The sequence below is a fragment of the Petaurus breviceps genome, unplaced genomic scaffold (genome assembly GCF_028583685.1).
Source record: "Petaurus breviceps papuanus isolate PSGF00001 unplaced genomic scaffold, PetGlider_PUasm1.0 90564, whole genome shotgun sequence".
NCBI lineage: Eukaryota > Metazoa > Chordata > Mammalia > Diprotodontia > Petauridae > Petaurus > Petaurus breviceps.
Genome location: NW_027187275.1, coordinates 3,746,858 through 3,766,190, shown reverse-complemented (window position 1 = coordinate 3,766,190; position 19,333 = coordinate 3,746,858). Strand labels below are relative to the sequence as shown.

The following is a 19,333-nucleotide window of genomic DNA, read 5'->3' as shown; positions in this document are numbered from 1 at the left end:
GAGAGAGAGAGAGAGAGAGAGAGAGAGAGAGAGAGAGAGATGAGATAACTGTGTTTTTTTTGCAGAGTAGAATTTGGGCCGAGCTAGTCAGGAACCTCCCCTAAAAGTTTAGGGAAATTTGAATCGAATTCTTAAATTGAGCAAATTCATCTCTCTCTAAGATTTGTTAGGTAAACACACAATAATTTTGTAATTTGTACTCATTAGATCAAAGCATAGTATGATCATAGATTTAGAGCTGGAAATGACCTTTATTGTCATCATTTTGTTGTTTAGTTGTTCAGTCATGTCTGACTCTTCATGACCAATAAGGCCATAACACACCAGATCCTTCTCTGCTCCACTGTCTCTCAAAATCTGTCCAAGCCCATGTTAGTTGTTTCCATAACACTCTTTATCCACATCATCCTCTGCCATCCCCTTTCCTTTAGTCTTCAATCTTTCTGAACATCGGGATTCTTTCCAGTGAGTCTCATCTTCTCATTATGTGGCCCAAGAACTTAACCTTCTGTATTTGACCTTCCATTCATTTTACAAATAAATAAAATAGTGTCCAGTGAATTTAAGTGACTTGCTCGCATTTACATGTTAAGTGTTAGAGGTGTGATTTTAATCTCTAACCTGCTTGACTCCAAGCCCAACATTCTGTGCAATATAATATATTGCCTACTCCTTATGTTCAGTTTTACAACTCAGTTTGGCATATTCATTAAAGTCCTATTATGTGCAAGATAACTTGTTAGAGAGTAGGGTCACAAAGAGAAACAGAAAATAACCATGACATTCTGGGAGTTTATATTATATTGGAATCATATTCCCATTATGAAGTCAATTCACTCTTTTGTGATCTCTGGGAGCTTTTACCCCTTCTATTTCTGTTCATACTACCTTCAGAATATTATAAATGCAGGTCTTTGACTAATATTCTAAGGGAAATGTCTCTTTTTAGGAAACTACTATTTCTTTCAACATTCTAATTTTACATTTTACTTTTTTATTGATTTTTTTAAAATTTTCCAATCATTCAGTATAACTAATTGAAGTTGTTAGCCTCTCTAACCTCAAGATAACCATTCAGACTTTTGCTTCTGCCCTAAGCTATTAGTACCTACCCATCTCTTCCATACTTCAGGTGGATGTCTTTGGTTTTACCAGACTGTGTTTGCTTTTGGAAGTCAAAGACTTTCTTTCCGGCTAAACCATAGTATGTGAGTAGGTTCTTTCTCTGGATTTTTAAACCCTTTTGAATGGGGGTAGGGATTCAAAACACTTTACTCTTGTGAATATTTTAAGAAATGCATAAGTGAAGCTAAGAAAAGCCCATACACCCAAGTCATGCACTTCTGGATGCTGTTTTTAAACAAGAAAATATTCTAAATCCTAAGTTATATCAATCTTGCATTATGCTTTCAGAATTTAATTAATGTGGAGTAGCCATTATTGACTGACTTTTGCTTTTTGAGAAAGCACATTAGTGTTAATATATTTTCCATTCCTACCATTTCCTAGGGAGCTACATTCCTTTTTTTTTCCTCTTGTTGCTGCTGTGTTTTTCCACCTCTTATAAACATATCTTTTCCAGTTTTATTATCATTTCTTCTGTTACACAGTGCTCAGCAGTCTATAGTTTATTTTTACCCTAGAATTCAAGTGCCTTCCATTTGCCCCAATTTAGAGGAATTCTCCTATCCCCATTACATATAATACTATTTTTTTTTTGTTATTGTGGCTCTCTCTTATTATTACTTCAGTAAGCTACTTTTCAGTTAGTTCACATGGAGCTTTTAAACTGTGGTTATATAGCTTTGAACTACATCTGACATCAAGAAAGATGAATTCTACAATTGAAAAGGTTCTTTGGAAAACTGGTTTCTCTAGGCTTTATAGTATATAACTTTAGGGATTACAAAACAAAACTCCACCTCCATTGATTTGCTAATTTGTTTGGATGTTCATAGTGATTTGTATTCACATTTAAATATAGTGGCCAGCTTTTAGGGGGAATATAGTGTATGTTAATAAAGACATACATAGAGAAAATATTATCCAAAGAAAAAAAAGGCACTGACTTTAGAGTTCTTTATGCGTTTAGATGTCACAGTTTTTGAAAGATAGTGGTAAATTGTAAAAAGTCCAGAAGAGGTGTCAATGGAAGGTGAAGGGCCTTGAGTATGGGCCATATGAGTACCAGCTAAAGTAACTAAGTATATTGCATATGGAAAAGACTTGAAGGAGAAGTGACAACCATCTTGAAGTATCCTAGGGTATTACCTATAATAGGATGAGACTTGTTCTCTGAAACCCCAGAGGAAGTAACTGTCAGTAGAGGGTGAGTTTGAAGTTTTAGGTACAAGGTAAAGGGAAATACCATAACAATTCAAGCAGCCACAAATTGGAATAGACTTCCAATTGAAGAGGTTCAACAGTTTCCTATCCTTGGAGGTCCTCAAATCCAAACTTGTTGGACATTTGTTGGTTACTTTGTAGTGGAAATTCTCTCTCTGATATTGGTTGGCCTAGATGGCTGCAGATGTCCCTTCGAACACTAAAAAATTCTGTGATTTTTGTGAAAAAGCAGAAGAGCTTGAATATCACAGATGTCCAAATCCAAAAGTTAAACAAGGAAAATAAATGTTCTTTTCTAGCTGATTTGGTTGCCAGAGTAAGTGGGCTAACAAATCTAATCCATACCAGTCTTCTTAAACATAATTACTTCTAATACTTAAGGAAATTTCAGAAAGTTCTAAGGGAGGATAAAATTACTTAAAATGAGGGTCTTTATATCCACATAACAGGATGGATTGAATATCAAGTGGATAGACTTGGGGTCAGTGGAATTTCTAACTTGTACCTCACTTAAATGGAGTGATTCTGCATATTATCCATTGAGGGAGCAGGTGTTCCATCTTTTAGTACTTCCCAGTGAACCTGAGAATATTCTCCATGAGGTCAAAAAATATAGACTTATGCCTTACGCAGGATGGATCGTTAGGTTCATCATCAATGTGTAAGTGAGCTAAAATCTGGCAGCCAAACCAATAAGAGTCAAGGAGCTTTTGCATTAGCTAGGTCATTGTTACTGGCCATTTTTCTTGGGACTTATGACTTCCAAAGATGAAGACTGTATATTTCTTCCACATCTCAGTGTTAGTAGTACATCTGATAATCAAGCTGTCTGTAGAGAGACTAACATGGGCCTCTGAGAATTTGTTCATTTTTTAATTATGATTTCTGAAATTGCTTATCTTGTGGAACAATAGTACTTTCTATATTCCCTGAAGGATTCTTTCATTTAAATTTCTTCCTTCCCATCACAGGAACACTAAATCCAACTAAACCAATATTACATGTAGATTTTGAAGCTGAAACACTGTGCTGCTCTTTCTCAATAGTCTACCACCCTCATACAAACGAAGGAGATCACAATTTTGTTGGAAAAAATCACAAAATCACAATCCTTTTTCAGAAGTGACACAATATGAAATTTCAGAGAAAAGCTTCATTTAAAAGAAATAAATTCTTATGGTAGAATGATACATAATTAGGAATTAATAGGAAGATACTACATATGGATATGGCTACAATATGTTTATGTTAAAAAAATAAAATGTTCAGACAGAGAAGTGAATCCATTTTAACAACAGGTTAGAAACTGTGATAGGAGAAATCTCTCTGTGAAATTTCTCCTCCCTGTCCTCATTAATGTTAGAAAGTCTGTGCTTAGGTCTACCTTGCTGGAAAGACTTTAACCCTGGAGATCGACTAACCACATATGTCTGTCATCCAAGGTACTTACTACTAAATTCAAAGAGTTTCATTAGCAGGGGTTTGGCCACAAGGGGATGACTTTTTAAATTTAATTTATTTTATTATAAATCACAAAAATAATCTATTAAGGTGAGATGTGTGAGAAGGAATATTATCAGCATCAATGGAAGGAGTACCTCAGATAGAATACTGTATTGCTTCATAGAATCATGCAGAGGCCTTAGTGTTACTCCAATATAATCACCTTATTTTACAGATAATAATGTTACTAACTTGCATTAATATGTGAAGGAAGGAAACAATCATTTATTAAATGCTTACTATGTTCCAGGAGCTACACTAAGAACTTTATAAATACCGTCTTATTTAATCCTCACAACAAACCTAAGATTTGCTATTATTAGTTTATTAAGATTTGCAAAAGTACTACACACACACACACACATACACATACACACTCACACTCACTCACACAATCTCACTTGAAACTTCAACTCTGTAAAGTAGATTCTATTTCATTTTGTAGATGAAGAAACTGCGATTATATAGTTAAGTGACATTCCCTGGGTCATACTGCTAGTATGCAACTAAGGCAGAATTTGAACTCAGGGTTTTGTAACTCTTAAAACTCTAGTTCTCTTGCCACTTGACTACCTAGCTGATTAGATAAAGAAACAGCCCTAGAGTGGTGAAATACCTGAAACCTTGTTCAAGATCAAACAGGTAGTAATTGACAGTCAGGATCTGAGCCCAGATCCTGACTCCACACCCAGGACTCCTTCCATGATAATTTGTTATTTTTCTACTAGTGCTGAGAAAAATTAATTTAATGACATTAACATAGAAAAATTTTCCCTAAGTTTAGAAAATATGATCCATTACAGGCCACAGACCTAGAAGAATTTGATGGTTAGTAATAGTTTTGAAATCATGCCGTTTGTTTTCCCTTGATTGTATTTTGTATAATATGTGTCCAAGATGTTAGTGAGAGGTAACAAAGCAGTTCTCAGTTTTCATCTGTTTTTCCCCTCCCCTGACTCTTGCATTAAATTTCACCTCATTCTAGTTCAAGACTTTAGTGATAATGACTTTTGCTTTGAATGTATCGTCTAAATGAATGATCTAAATCCATGTTGTATTAAACCACATTGCATGAAGTCTTTGGTGTGAGGAAACCAGGCAATGTGAGTCATACTAGTGGGCTATAATATTTTAGTTGCATTCTCTAGGATAATTATAAATAAAACAGGAGGTTACCACTGCTTGTATTTAAGAATTTATTTAAACACAAAATGCCAAAGTACACTATAAAGTGCTGTCCAGAAAGTAACACATCCCAATGTATTTGGGGCACATTTACCAGTGATTAACATATTATTAATACTTTTGAGATTATATTTTTAAAGGGGCACTCTCTCGACCGCAGAATGTGTTTTTACAGTGACAGCTTTAATGTTTCTGCCCGCTGTGCAGTTCAATAGAGTATGTTTTTAGGTGGTTAGTAGAGGTTTTTTTTCGTTATGTATGTCGATGGAGATAAGTGTTTTAATTACTTTTTTAATGTCTGTGCTTTTGTATTTTTTTTTCTTCTCTCTCCCTTTTATTTCCTGCTGTTGAGATTACTGCCTCATCTCCACAGCAGGTGGCTGTTTCAAATCTGTTTTCTTTGTAAGTCTGCTAGATTTATTCTGTAATATAACTGTTCCTTTTTAGTATTTTATTATTAATGATTTCTTTACTTTGGGACATGGTATTCTTACGTAGGCCTAAACAGTAATTTCCTAACAATGTCTAAGGATTCCAATCATTAAGAAAGAGGAAGAAAAAAAAAGGAAACCTAGCCAAAGGCAAATCCTGATTGAGCTTTTCTTCCTCATACTGAGGAATAGGAGAGTTACAGAGTAAGGTAATCATTTATAAGTGAAAACAAGTTATGAGAAGGAGACACACATGTAAGCCCAGATTTAAAAGATGAGATCATAATTCAGTAGGTAAAGATAGAGTTCTACAAAATCTATCAGAATATAAAGACAGAAAGCTTTCTCAAAGAACATAAAAAATTCTAGAAACTAACAAACAGTATGCCCGATAATTGAGGAATAACTGAATAAGATTGAATTCTAATATGTCCTACTGTAAGGAATGATGAATTTGAAGCATTTAGGGAAACATGGGAGGAAAGATATGAAGTGCTACCAAGCAAAGAAAAGCAGGGCCAAAAGTATAATAGTATGCAATCTTATAAATGGTCTAAGTTAAGAGGATCACAAAAAAGCAACACAACCCAGGTCAAATGCAGTGATCAATATCATTGTCAAATTATTAAAATTAAAACACATACCCTTTCCATTTGCAAATGATAAACTACAAATATGGAAAGTGTTTATGTGACTTGCACTCATTATGTTAAATAGTTTTGCTTAATTGATTTTAGGGACTATGTTTTCCTGTAGGTATTTTTATTGTTGTTATTGTGGTTAAAATAATATGTTATATCAATATAAAATCTATTCATTTTAAAAAGACGTAAGAACTATGCTATGGAGTATTAAATATTTTAAGGAACATGTTGATACCAACTGTAGAAATCAATTTGCCAACAACCCATGCATGTTAAAAAAAAACTTTTAATAATCTTTGATTTTCTGGAAGTGATTTTATCATTCAAGTTTTCTTCACAAAATATGGAATATTTAATTTAATTTAACAAGCATCTATTAAACATCTGCCTTGACAGTTATCATTCTAAGGGTTAGGGAAGAAAAGTGAAAAATTAAACTGTCCTTTCCCTCTAGTGTATTCTACTGAGAGAAATAGAATATATAGAAAAATCCATATATAAAACATTTACTTATATACATGCACATAAGTGTCTATATTGTATATGTATGTATATGTATGTGTGCATATACATACACTCAAAAATATATAAATGCAACTGAATTTTGGGGTGGTGGGCAATGAACACTAATTATAGTGGAAATCAGGTTAGGTCTCATATGTATGAGATAACATTTGAGCTTTGTCTTGAAGAGAGCTAGGGATTATGAAAGGTAGAAAGGAAAGGGATGGGAGAAGCATTCTAGGCAGGAGAAGAGCCTGGATAAAGGCAAAGAAGTGGGAATTGTGGGAGGTAAAAGGAAGGGAGGAAAACATGCCAGACAAACTGAAGTAGCAAGGCAGCCTGAAGCTGAGACGGGAGGCAGCCTGTACCAGAAAAAGTCAAACCACTGCTACTCCATTGACCACCATTTCCCTTCAGACCTAGGCCCAGATCTGAAATCTGAGAGCCTTGGAAATAATAGGACTCCCCAGAGCACCAAACCTGCCTGCATCTGGCCTAATTCCTGCAACCATCATTGGGGAGATAAATTATTCCTCACAACTACAAGCAAGAACTTATGACCAATTGCCAACAACAAGAAAACAAGTCCAAGGATCCTGGGAATAGCATCACCCTTAAATTACCAGTCTTGTTTCCCACCCAGCCCCCATAGTCATCATGCAGGGAAGTAACTCCTGTGGAGAATGGACCATCTCTACCAGTTGCTAATGACCTATCACCCACAGGGCAGGCAAGTCAGCCTACCTGAAGAAGCAAGCCACCAAGGCACCTTGAGCAAGAGACAGAAATTAGCATATGGCAGGCAAATCAAACCATCACCACCATTTTCACAACCATCTCCCTTCAGACACTGATAGAGACAGATCATGACCTTGAGCCCTTGGGAACAGAAAGGCTTCTAGCCAGTGCTCATAACCAACAGTAAACTCTGTGGACATATAGCTTGGTCAGTGCTCCTGGCATTGCTACAACCACAGCTGCTGAACAGAAACTGGTATGATTTTTATCTGGGGAAGTGGCATTAAAGATTAGTAATTAGCATCCACTTTGCTTCTGTGCTCTAAGGACCATAAGACCTTTCCATCTGACTTGCAACTGGAACCTTGTACAGGGAGGTCCTAATGGCTGCTGGGTAGCACAGTGAATAGAGCACTGACCCTGGAATCACGAGGACCTGAGTTCAAATCCAGCCTCAGACACTTAACACTTTACTAGCCATGTGACCTTGGGCAAGTCACTTAACCCCAATTGCCCTGCCTTCTTCCCTCCAAAAAGCAAAGAAAAAAATAAACTAAAAATAATGCACTACTATGAATCACATTGCCACATATTTATATACACATTCACATATATACAAGTTTATGTATATATATACACACATTTGCATATATAAACATGTATTTGCATATGCATGTAGATATATGGATAGCATACAAGTATATAAGCTTGTTGTTCAGTCATTTCAGTCATGTCCAACTCTTTGTGACCCCCTTTGGGGTTTTCATGGCAAAGATACTGAAATGGTTTACCATTTCCTCCTCCATCTCATTTAACAGATGAGGAAACTAAGGCAAACAGTGTTAAATGACTTTCCCAGGGTCACACAGCTAGTAAGAGTCCAAGGCCAGATTTGAACTTGAGAAAATGAATCTTCTTGAATTCAGGACTGTCTCACTATCTACTTCACCACCTCACTGCCCATATACCTGTCCATGAGCCTGCATTTATATGCATTTGTACATAATGTGAAAGCATATCATATATACATATATAATTTATATTACACAGACATAATGTATGTGCATATATTTATATGAGTATATACACATAAAACTTATGCATGTGCATACATGTATTTATGTATATGTATATTTCTGTGCATGTGTCATATGCATATTGTACATAGTATATAAATATGACTATATGTATATAATACTTGCATTCATTGTTCTGCATGTCTGACCTTAAAATGAAGATGAAATCTTGACTTTGGCTTGTTATCATTATAGTTGATGATGAGGATGATGATGTTGGTTGCTTTATGTATAAAAGAAAATATGAGTATTCTGGAACAATGTGGGTATACTAGCATAATTTCTTATATTCTTCCTAGTAAAGGCTACAGACCTTGCTTTTTCTCTAGTATAGAAAGTATAGATGGGACAAGAGACATCTGGGGTATTTTCAAACATTTTTTAAAGCTCTCCAAAATGTAATCATGTTACATTGAACATATGAATATGGCTTTGGAAGTCATGTGTGCTTTGTTCCCTCAGAACATCTAACAATGCTATAAATGTTTCACTCTGTGTTGGAAATCTCTCTGTCAGTTAGCTGCTGGATTAATCATTTATTGTGATGCTTTCAAGAGAATTCTTGATTCAGTTAGCAGTTGGGCTGTATGACCTTTGAAGTGGTTTCCAGTCCTAAAATTCTCTTCTTCTGTGTTAACAATCTTGGAAGGAATATGAACACATTCTAATTTTGTGGTGATATTTGCATACAACTTCAGCATATTTGAGAGAGACCATTTTAGTGCATAATTAAGAAAATGATAATTTTTATATCATCTTGTTTATTAATTGGCTAAACAAGTTTTCATTAAATGCCTACTCTGTTCCAGGAACCACCCCACACAGCCATAAGTTAATTTTGTACATGTTCTGTTTTCTTTAGTTATGCTATAGTTTCTTCATCTTACCTGCAAATTGTGAACTTATTGGGGGGGGGGGAGGGCTTTCTTAAGCACATGAAAATTAAAACTTTTAAGAAAGCTACATATTTTGAAGATGGCTAAATGCCAAAGGTATTAATACATTTAGCCAGACTCAGCTTCTCATATTATGCAAGTCAAAATATAGGGGTGAAAAGACCCTGTTTTAGGACATATCTCCTATTTGTCAGCATTGCTTTGTGCATTTGACAAACTTTGGCTTGTGTGGGTCTCAGCCAAAATCACTCAGAGAAGTGGTCGTGGTGAAACAGAGGAAGAAGTTCTAAGATGAAAAGACATTTAGTGGAGGAATTGAAAATGAAAACAAAAACAGCAACATAAATAAGGTTATGGTGTTGAGTAATCTAATTTCATATGTACTTCACAGAATTATTGTACCCTTTTTTAGTTTATCTTAAATACTTGGAACTAAATGAGCCTTTGGACAAAAAAATAAAATCTCCTTTTAATAAAAAAAACCATAATAGGGAGTTATTGATCTATCTTCTTTTCCCAATCAATGTGCAGATCCTAGAGTGATAACTTGTATGACCCATTCATCTATTGGGAATAGGATTTCCCTTCCCAGAGTAACAGAATGGATCTATAGTGTACAACCAAAAAAAAATAGATTTGGGGAATATTTTTGCCTTACAGGATTATTTTTATTTCCATTACTTTAATCCCAACTGATTTGACTTGCTAGAGAATTACATACTCTTTTCATGAATTATATTAAAAATATGCATTTCTAATAATAGAATACTAATGAGTAATAGCTGACATTTATATAGTTCTTTAATTTTTGAAAAGCATTTTACATATATGATCTCATTGACATATCTTCTGGCTTTTTTTTGCTAAGTATGATTACTATTTCAGACACATTTCCATGATAAGTTCAATAAATGATCTTGAGTTTCATAAATGAGTAGATACAGCTATCTAAGGAGGTACAAGGCTGTACTTAAACTCGTGAAAACCTGGAAATTTCAAAGCATCAAAAGATTTTTGCCTTACATATTATGTATAAATCTATAATGCTTTATAGTATACAAAGCATCACCACATCTCATGTGATCTCTAACTCTGAAAGGGAGTCAGGACAAGTATGACAATCAATTGTATAGCCTAGGTAGCTTTAGTTCAGAGAAATTCAAAGACATACCCAATGGACCTTTTTCCCCGATAGATCTGTTATTTCATGAGTATGGAGCCTCGCACCACCAAGACAGATTGCAACTCCTGATTAATTTTATGGGGTGTCATTGAGAGTGACTATAACCAAACAATTCATCACCATATGGCAAATCTGAGAATGAATTTTTCTGGGCTTAGCTAGATTAATATGCATGTATCCAAAATGTAGTCTGACTTCAGGAAAATACTTAAAACCATCCCAAGTTTTGTAGGAATCATCAGAGCTTGCATTCACAGGCATAGTCTTCATGAAGACATTGTCATAGACATACCATGAGGAGAAAGCAAAGGAAGATTTTAGTGCAGATTTTATTATTAACCAAGTTCATTCACTTGTAAATGGTGAACCTGGGACTAAACTCAAAAGTTTTGATTTCTACACCACTAGACCTTCTGTTTTTCTCTTGATACAGTAGTTCAGAAAACAAAAATCAGAACTTTGTTTTGTGAGCTCCTTCAACCAGTTCCTTTAGTTGGAATAAGCTTGGCATTTTCATCTGTAGAAGCTCCATAAAGGGAGACAAATAGTGCATATGTTATTTCTAGTGGGGCTAAAAGAAGTCACAGGTAAAATTCCTGCATCTTAAAATTCATATCTGAGATATCAATGAAAAAGTCTTTCCAATATACATTGGTGAAAAAAGATAGTAGCGTATCCTTAGTGAAGTAAATACATCATTCAAATAATATCTTTCCAAGCATGTCTTAGATATTCAATTAATGAATTCAAAGTCACAAAATTTTGTTTTTAGTGGTATGAGAATTGAGCAAAGAATAAGCTCTAAATCATTGATGCCCTGCTCTCTCTCTTTGTTTATCTTGCTGCAGCCAGGTCAAAGACAGTCATAACCAGGTGAATTATTTGATGACGTCTTCATTTAATATGTGTAATTGAAAGCTAGACATAGATACATTGCTATGACCTCTTCATACCTTTCTCTTCTGTGCCATATCCTGTTTTGGGAAAAAGAAATTTGACATGATTGATATCTTGGTAACTCATAGGGTCAAAATGTTTATAAATACTTTCTTAGGCAAACTCCGACATGGCATTTTTCTCTTCATTTACCCCTTTCTCTCCACTCATATAACCACTACCCTAGTTCTGGTCCTCATCACTTTTTACCTGTACTGTGCTTCTGCCTCCTAATCGATCTCCCTGAAGTCTCCCCTCTCTCCATTCTCTCTTCCAAATAGTTCTCAAATTAATATTTCTAAGAAACAAGTCTCATTCTGTTGTATCTGTTACCGCCCAAACTTTTGATGGTTCCCAATCATCTCTATGAAAAAAGAATGTTCCACTTGGCAACCTGAGTGATTAGGGCAATCTCCGTGACAGGTTTGTTTTGCTCCTAAAGTTCACACACACACACACACACACACACACACACACACACACACACTCACCCTCACACACACTCATACATACACGATCACACTCACACACACACACACTCATACTGCAGATTTTGTTTCCTATTACTCTACAGTATACACTTTCTATTCCAGTAAAACCTACCTTGTAGCTGTTTTATACCACATCTCTTGATCCTTTGCTTCTTTCTAAGCTGACATTAAACCATTAGAAAATTTCTCTGACTCTTGTCATACTGAAATGAAAAGGTTTTAACTATGGGCACAAGGGCAAGCATGTATGCCTATGTCTTGACATGGAGATACCATGCCCCCATTGCAGCAGCTTAGCCAAGTTTGAGGAAGCTTTTCGTCATTATGACTTAGGAATTGACTTTTTAGAGAGAGACTATATGGCATTCTCATAAATATATATATATACATATATATATATATATGTGTGTGTGTGTGAGAGAATAGCATATATTCTATCTTTAAAATATACATAATATACACACATATAAATACCCGCATATACACATATATGTGTGTATATGTGTGTGTACACACATATGTATATAAGTATGTTGTGTAATATATTCTAATCTACCTAAATATTGTTTGTATCCTGATATCCTTATCCAATAGATTACCTCTTCTTCCCTTACCCTCCCCCATTTTTGCATTTTATAATCAAGACATCTATGCCTCAAAAAAGATTTTGTCAAAATAAAGAATTGGGCTCTAAATGAACCATCTGTTATATTTTCCAATCATTTGAAGTGTTCTCATCTTTTAGAAACCTTGAAAAATCAATGACTAAATGGCTTTACATGTATAGTTTGTGAACAAGAAGAATGTTGTTTTACAATATATTTAGATTTGAACAAAACATGTGAAAATGCCTCTCATGTTGTCCTTGTGTATAACAGGAAGAGAAGTAGGAGAAATGATCCATTTAGGCAAGTTGGGTGAATGACTGGATCCAAAAAGGAGTCATTTAAAAGTCAACATTGATGTGGAGGGAGGTCTCCAATGCAGTGTCCCAAGGATTATTCTTATAATTGGACTATATCACACCTTTATCAGTAACTTGGGGAAGAAAAAGGCGTAGATGCTATGCATATCAAAGATGAAATGATACTGGAGGGTATAGCCAAGCTATTACATAACGGGGGTAAAATTAAACATTAAAATCCAACAAACCATATTCTTGGGAGAAAATCTATTAAGATTTAATTTAATGGGGATAAATGTAAAATATTACACCTAGAAGATTGTGTAGAGGAAGAGGAGATGAGAACTAAAGAAAAACACTTTGAAGGACACTTATGTATAAGGGTCAGGAATAATTTATCAACAATAAACAATGGTGACTGATAAAGGTCATTCAGACAGGTAAAAGAAAATGAGAAAATATTTCAACAAAAGGCAAAGGAGGAGAGAATATGTTTAAGTAAGGAGTATTCAGTAAATGTGTGTATTACTTTTTTTTTCTGGGAACTTGGCAGTGAAAGAGGGGGGAAATATAAGAAGATAGCTTGAGTGAAAACCAGTAGTGAGAAGGATTTTAAAGCTAGAAGAGGATCTGGGCATATTTGTAGACAGCGGTGAACAATCTGGTAAATAGAGATTGATGATGAAGGGGAAAGTAGGAAATGATCAATAGAATCAAGCGCCTGAAGAAGGCAGTGATGTGATCAAAGGCACAAATTGAGGCATTCTATTTGGAAAGGAAAAGGGCTTAGTACTCACTGGTTGCCATATTTCTCTACTTTTTATGAGGATTAAGTGCTGACAAATCAGTTCTTGCAATCATTCTCCTTACTCATTTTGGGGATATTTCTATTTAATATTAAGTTATTTATTTATTTTTGGTATCCTCTAAGAAATAGCAGTACAGTCAATATCTTTGCTTTTGTGCAATTCGTTTCTCAACGTCTTCCCTCCCATCCCCAGAATTGATAACTTGTTTAAACAGATCAGGTTAGAGTTACTATAATTGCACACAGTGTTGTCTTATCTTTATCCTTACTTCTAATTTGGTATTGATTTTAGCTCTCACCAGTTGATGAGAGCTGTGTAGAGATGACTGCAGACAGACAGCTGATTCTGAAATGAGGGCTGCCTCAGTGACCAGTTATTTCCTGTCTCTATAAAGGCACAGTCAATTTCATGTTTTATAATCTTGCTTGTCACTTCCAGCATGGCCTTTGTCTTATAGAAAGTATGCATGATGTACACACATGAGGCTTCTCTGTAGACTATATAAGCCTTTTAGCTCTTTTATTTCTTGGTCCCATACTATGTTTTCTACCCCCTGTTTTTACCATATTCCTTTGTGCTCCTTTGTGCATTGAACTAAAGAAGCAAGGGGGTTGGGGACCCTGGGGATTAGGGATGCTTTCTTTGATGTCTCTGCCCCACTTTCTGTAGTAGTTGATGGTTCAGAAATGGCAACTTTTTTCTTGGTTGTTTCCTGCCTTGTGCTCAGAGGAACAAAGGATGTTTTCTGTTGAAGCCAGGTGGTCTCATGGAGAGAGCAGAGGATTTAAGAGTCAGGAAGACCTGAGTTCAAATCCTGCCTCTGATGCTTATTAGTTATGAGACCCTGGGCATGTTGCTTAGCCTCTTTTCTTTAGTTGCCTCATTTGTAAAGTAGGGAAAATAACAGGCTCTCCCTAATAGGGCCAATGAGGCTCAGATGAGATAATGTCTGTAAAACATTTGGTAAACATTAAAAATCCATGTGTTGCCTATTATTACTATCATTGCTATTATTATCTCTTGATGTAATCAAACCAACCCTACTAATTATTTTATTTACTACCTGAGGAGAATGTGGGACATTATTTCTCTTAGTCTTAGCTTTCCGATGTCTTCTGGTTTCATTTATAGAGAGAACACCAGGAGGCAGAAGACTCCTTTCCTCCAGAAGATTATCAAATTAACCCTTAGAGAGAAATTACACATTGGTTGTTGTTCTTAAGTTGTTCAGTGTTGTTCAACTCTTTGTGGCATCATGGACCATAGGACTCCAATAAAGCCCAAGGGGTTTTCTTGGCAAAGATACTGAAGTGGTTTGCCATTTCCTTCTCCAGTAGATTAAGGCAAACAAGAGGTTAAGTGACTTGATCAAGATCACACAGCTGTTAAGTATCTGAGATCATATTTGAACTCAGGTCTTCATGACTCTAGGCCCAGCTCTTGTTATAGGAATGTAAATTTTTAAGATCTTCCCTGCCCCTAGGCTTAAGTGCACCTGGAGCCTGTGGAGGGAGGCTTGTTTCTCAAGAGGTACTTTGTGATTGGGAAGTGCATCAAGAGGGTTGTTACATTTCTCTGAGCCAGGAGAAGGCTATATAATCCCTGATGTGGGGCATTGTTTTGGGGCTCACTTTGAGAAATGTTGTGTGATTTTACCAGATGAGACTCTGGGCAGCCGTTGTTGAGAGCCCCCCGGCTTTGAAAACCCAGATGTTGATGCTTCCTTCTCTAGTAACTGTGATTTGGTATGGATGTAATGGTTGGACAGTTGGAGGCCTGTCTGCTTGAAATGTTTCTGTCTGTATACTCTGAAGTTTGGGGTGCTGACTTTTTTCCCCTGAACAAGGTAAATGATACATTTGATTGGTTAAAGCAAGATTGTTTACCCATTTTGAGTTGCTTTCCTTTAGAGAAGCAGATCTAAGAACCTGTGTTGGCAGCCACCCTGGGGATGCTGGTGTGCTTGCTGCTACAGCTCTCTATTCACTAAGCCAACTAGCTGCCTCAATATTCAGAATACTCACCATGAAATGAATGATATGTGATTCCTGGAATTCTGCCTGCTTTTGTACCACTTGTGGTGCTTTCATTGCATAAGGCAGCTTCACAGGACTGAAGGAAAGCATTTTGTGAGGGTTGTGTGTATATCTGTATTTCCATTTTATGGGATATGCTTATCCCTAAATTCATGACTTCTGGTAATTACAATTTGATTATCATCCTCTCTATATTTACTAAGTTGATCCTTGGACAGTCAACCCTTGAATTCAGAAGCCTACACTTGAACCCTTGCTGTCTTGGTACCACCTGCTAAAGTGTATATTCTGAGGTACTGCCTTCAGAAACACATTACGCTAAGAACACATTACCCCCATGTGATGATGATTCAGAGTAACTAACCCTTGTGTGAAGGTTGTCTTCAGAAGTAGTATGTTATAGAGGGAAATATAGTAGTTTCAAAATTAGAAGCCATGAGTTCTAGTCTTAGACAATCCTGTCAAATACACACAGCTGAGCTTAGGGAAGTTGCTAACCTTGTGTAGGCTTTGGTTTCCTCATTTCTAAAGTGAAGGGAAGTAGACTAGATCATCTTTAAAGTTGTTCCAGTTTTGCATCCTATGATCTGGAGACAGATAAAACCTTGGATATAAAAGAAATACCCACCAATCATATACCACTGACTTTGACATTTCCATTTTACCAGACTATATGCAAAACACAGAGTATGTGGGGAATAGAAGATAAAAGGAAATGAAAATATTTTATAAGGTCCAATTTGCAAAACAAAGGAATCGGAACTTTATCGTGCTTGTTCCATAGTTTTCTGGAATTTAGAAAAAAAAAGAAAATTAAAGTTCAATACCCTGGGCCCCACTTAAAAAATACTGGGATAGCATGCTCACCATGGTATAAATTTGGTCCTGTTGTGGATTTCCATGTACATGCATATCTATATAATATGCACGTGTCTTGATATATGTACTCTTATTCGGACAGAAGCTTAACTTATCTAGATCAAGGTTTTATAACAAAATGCCATATTTCAGGACCCTCCTTTCTGTAGTATTCCTAAGATTTTTTGGTTTAAAATTAGCAATTGCAAAAATATTTTAAAAGCATAAAAAAGAACAACCATGATTCCAGAGGACAGATAAAGAAAGAATAATGCCGTCCACTGCATCATAGAGAGATAAGGAAATGATGTGAAGAATAAGAAATGCATTTTTAAATATGAACAAGTTTGGGGATGTTTTTCTTTACTGAGCTTATGTGATGCAAAGGATCTCTGGCTCTTTCCTCTCTTCTTCATCCTTTCTTCATTCTTCTCTCCATTCCTCCATCCCTGTCTACTTTCCCTCCTTTCCTTTTTTCCTTCCTTCTTTCTTCCATCCATCCTTCCTTCCTTTTTCAGTGGAAATATATGAAGGGGGGAAATGAGTGGTTGATAAAAGAGACAAAATCTTAAAATAAAAGAAATTAAATGAACAATAAATAATAAAAAGACAAAAAAAAGTAATTCATGCCATTTGCCAATAATTAAATGGTTTGGATTTATAAGGACACCAGGTGGAAGCCGAACTCTCTCTCTCTGTCAGTAGTAATTCTGTGGTGCCACCAGGTTGATACTATTCTTGATGGCAGTCTGTTGGGGAGAAAGAAACAGCAGAGGCAAGGTCTACAAGCTGAAAAGAGCACAGATACAAACTGTTCACCACCTTACGATGCTTCTTCTGTGTCATGGCTACTGAGAGCAGCTGGGGAAAGGTTTGCTGATTACTTGACAATTCCCGTGAGGAATTCCGACTCTAGCTAGGATATTTCAGGGAAGCAGACTGAATGAACACTGCTGGGGTGTCTGGGAGGAGGTGGATTTTTCTATTCTATAGGTTACAGAGAATTTCTTTAGGAGGACAGTGAGGGAGTAAACAGGGAAAGCTTCTCGATGTAGCTGGGTAATCAGCTTCCCTGTTGAAATACTTTATCTGTTTACATGGTCTGCTTATTGCCTTCTCTTTGAAAACAACTTGGGAGGGTCTATCCTATGTATCCCTGGAGTGTCATGTATCTATCCATATCTATACTGTTCCTGACTTATGAAGCGGGACAATATCTGCCTGTCAGAAGATGACTTACAATGGAAAGTCATGTCTACATCAGCAAATTTTGCTCTTCTGAGTATAAAGGTGATATGATCCAATTCCCTGCTTTTAGGGTGTGTCTGCAATAGCAGTTGGGAGACCTGGTAATCGGTGATTATAGAAATCAGACACATGGGTTATCCAGCACAAATTAGATCATGACTCCTCAATCCATAGCCCCAAGTTTAGTCAGTTAATTTAACATAAGAAAAATAAGATAAACCGAACGATTCAGTCAGTATTTTCCTTTATAGTAATATGTAGTGCTTTATGAAAATGGCTACACTTTGGTTAACATTCTAAGCAGTTAACTAATTATAGAGATTCACCTATAGCAAAAATTGAAATGAATTTTGTTTTGTTACAAAAGAAGGCTCCCTGATGTAGTGGTATATTTAGAAAATAATTTGAAAAAAAAAACTAGAAGGAATCAATATGTGTGTTTTTCTCCAAGAAAGGCAGTGCCTATTTTCTATCAGTTTTACATTATGGAGAAATTGGAGCCATATCTGAGAATATTACATGGATGAAGAATTCACTGGAATTTACCAAAGCTTTTCTATATATTTGTGATTTATATAGGTGGATCCCTACTAAAAGCAGGAACCTCAGTGCGAATGCAGGCTACATTGAATTAGCATAATCAATAAACATTTATAGTAGCTGAAAAGTTGTGAGGCTGGGTACACTGAGGTGGGGGGAGAGTATCAGAGGGTACCTGACCTGGGAGAATGATATTCCTGGAGTCAACACCAGACAGAAGAGTTTATGGTTAAAATGGTTTTAAAAAAAATTTAGCTGGAAAAATCTGAGACATACATAAAAGGAGACCACGGGAACAGAATATTACTCAGTCCCCTAGCTTTCCAGTTGGAGGGGAGAGACAAGTGAGAGGGCTGTGGAGGTGTTGGGTATCCAAGCTAAATCAATCTCTGGGAATTGATGGGAAATGAAACTATGAATAAATGACCTAGTTAGGACATGTACCTAGCCTGCTGCCTGCTTAAGTATTACTTTGAAATATATCTCCAAATACAGGAGACAAAGCTTTAGTTTTTCTTTATTTCTTCCTATTGGGTTTGCAGAAAGAGTATCCAAAATCTTCTTCGTGATAGTTGATTTCATGAAAAACACTTTTGCAGACAAATATTAAGGATGGTAATGACACTAGAAATGAATTTAACATATACATACTGTAGACAAAAATGTTTTAGGGACAGAGCTGTTTCTGTATTTTTTTTCCATTAATCTAATATGGTGTCTTGGAAGGTAGTAAGAGTTTCAGAAACAATATGTTAAATTTTTCAATTGAATTCTGTAACTCTCCCAGAGGGATATCTATTTAAAACAATATTTGTACTCCTTTGTTAATCCGATCTTTTATTTTAATAAGACTTGATTTTTTTATTTTTGTATCATAGCTACTTTCAGATATACCCACATACCTGCCAACTCACCTACGAACACACACATACACATGTATACACATATATACAAACATGCACACATACACTCACATATTATAGAAACTTATTTTGTAAAAAGAAG

General features: G+C 35.8%; 1 protein-coding gene across 1 annotated transcript in view; it reads left to right on the top strand.

Annotated features, from left to right (window-relative positions):
• DPYD (dihydropyrimidine dehydrogenase) overlaps nucleotides 1–19,333 on the top strand; it is a 1,126,518-nt gene that overhangs the window by 490,100 nt on the left and 617,085 nt on the right. The window lies entirely within an intron of this gene.